The sequence below is a fragment of the Pteropus vampyrus genome, unplaced genomic scaffold, assembly GCF_000151845.1.
Source record: "Pteropus vampyrus isolate Shadow unplaced genomic scaffold, Pvam_2.0 Scaffold36, whole genome shotgun sequence".
NCBI lineage: Eukaryota > Metazoa > Chordata > Mammalia > Chiroptera > Pteropodidae > Pteropus > Pteropus vampyrus.
The window spans coordinates 8,098,082-8,100,364 of NW_011888817.1; positions in this window are offsets into that span (position 1 = coordinate 8,098,082).

Consider the following 2,283-nt stretch of genomic DNA (forward strand, 5'->3'; position numbering starts at 1 on the left):
CTTTATTGAAACTTCTTCCCCATCCCACATCAAGCGATTACATGAGCGGTGTGGGCAGGGAGCCTCTTGCAATCCTCTCCCTCTGCACCGCCCTACAAGACCCTGGAGAGCCTGCCTCCATGGCCCTGCCTCTACCTTTGGGCCAGCTCCCTCAGGAACTCCAGCCCTCAGAGAAGCAAGCAAAAGAGGGAGTGTTGGGACCAAAACCCTCCCTGCCAGCCCCCCTGGCAGGATCTGTACCCACAAAGGGTTTGCCTGTTTTGACTGAACTAACTTGCTCGTTTAGTCCAACAAATGGGATTTGCCTGATTTCAGGGCTGAATTTCTGCTTGACCCCAAGCCTCAGACAAAACTGGGTCACCTACAAGCAAATCGGTGACGGATGGACTGGCCTGTGGAATGGATGAAGGCTCCTTGCTAGAGATGACTGCTGCTGAGTCAACCTGTGCACGGAGTCCACTGCTAGGTGACTTCTCTGACCACTTGTGATTGCTGACGATGACAACTCTTGACCAAAACAATGTGTATCTGAAGGGACTGTTTGACGATTGAAACTTCTGTTGTTTCCTGGAACAAGCTGTTGAATGATGGTTTGGCAATTGTCTTGACTATTCAGCAACTTGGAAATACTGAACTGACCAGAATGAGAACCAGTGATTGAATCAGATCGAATTGAATGGTTTGGGAGCTAATCTCTCTCTCTTTCTTTTTTTAATGATTTAATTTAATCACTATTCTAAATTGACTGATGGTTGGCTGATTTTATAATTATGTAAGCAAGCTATTTGAAGAAATTGGATATGTGGATTTGGTGGGGAAGACTAATATTACTTGACTAAACTACTGTATGAACTGATGACTATTTACAAACCAATGCAATGGGCTGTTGTTGTTTGACCAAATTATTTTACTGAACTGACAAGTAATTTTAAAAAAACTTATCAATCTCCTGGTTAAACTGGTCAAGCTGAAAGTTATTTAACCAAACTCACTGAATTTAGAATGACCAATTGTTTAAACAAATGTCAGAGCTGATCGAAATAAGCCAAGTGTTGTTGGATTGAATTTTTGAGATACTCAAGGAGCCATTCAGCCTAAGGGGTTGGCCCAGCTGTGAATATCACCCAGGCCCCACAGGAAAAGCAGGCCAGCGAGGGGGACACAAGCAGATTGTCCTGAAGTCAGCTGGGTGGTTCATCCAGGTCACAGGAGCCACCAAAGCCAAGAAGCGGATTGCAGGCAGCTCCGCCCCTCTCAGCACTAGGGCTGGAGCCTGGTGCATGTCACACCTCAGAGTATGGGGGAGGTGCTGGGTTCCCCTCCGGAGTCTTGGGTGGCAGAGACATGGCTTCCTCGTAAGATGGCAGGACCACCTGGGAAGGACAAAGGTGAGGGCTGAGCTTTGGCCAGAAGGAAACACAATTCCAGCTTGGGGTCAAGGATGCTCCAACCCCATCTCTGGCAAAAGGATGATGATGCTGATGATGACAACTAGCACATCTTGGGTATATTATGTACTAGGTATTGTACTCACAAGATAGGTGCAATTTCGGTTCCTATAGTGGACGGATTTGCCTCTGCCTATTCAGCATCAAATCCCCTTGTTTTAGTAACAACATATCACTTTCCCTGGGAAGAATTGACCCCATCCCTTAGATCCTGGGGGTGGATGTACAACCTGGGTGTGGCAACTCCAAGTTCATTCCTCTGGCTATCTATCATTGGTTTGGGACCAGGTTTATGACCCAAGCTGGTCCAATCAGACATGCTCTGGGACTGTCTTTCTGCTGGGGTAACTGAGAGGATGGGATGTCTGCCTAGGCATTTTGGCAGCCATTTTACCACCATGAGGAAAGGGCCGCCTGAAAATAGTGCCAACACTGAGAAAAGTCATCAAGAGATAGAGAGGATGAGATCACATCCAAACGTCAGGACTCAACCAGGCCTGAGCCAGATCTACATTGGATTTTCAAATTCTGTGACTTAATACATTTCCTTTTTTTAAAACTTAAGTCAGATTGAGTTGGGCTTCTGCCACTTTTAACCAAACAAGTTTTAACTAATACAATCCCCGTTTTACAGATGAGGAAAGTGAACCAGTAGTAATTTAAACCAGCTGCACTTTTCCCATCACTTCTCCGATCAGTTGTTTCTAATGCACCTCATCACTCTGCCTAAAAGGCCCCTGCCCATTCTCAGCTAACTTATATCCATCGGCAGTTTGCGACTTGATCAAGTATCACCTCCATCAAGAAGCTTTCCCTGATGCCCCAGGTGAGGCCA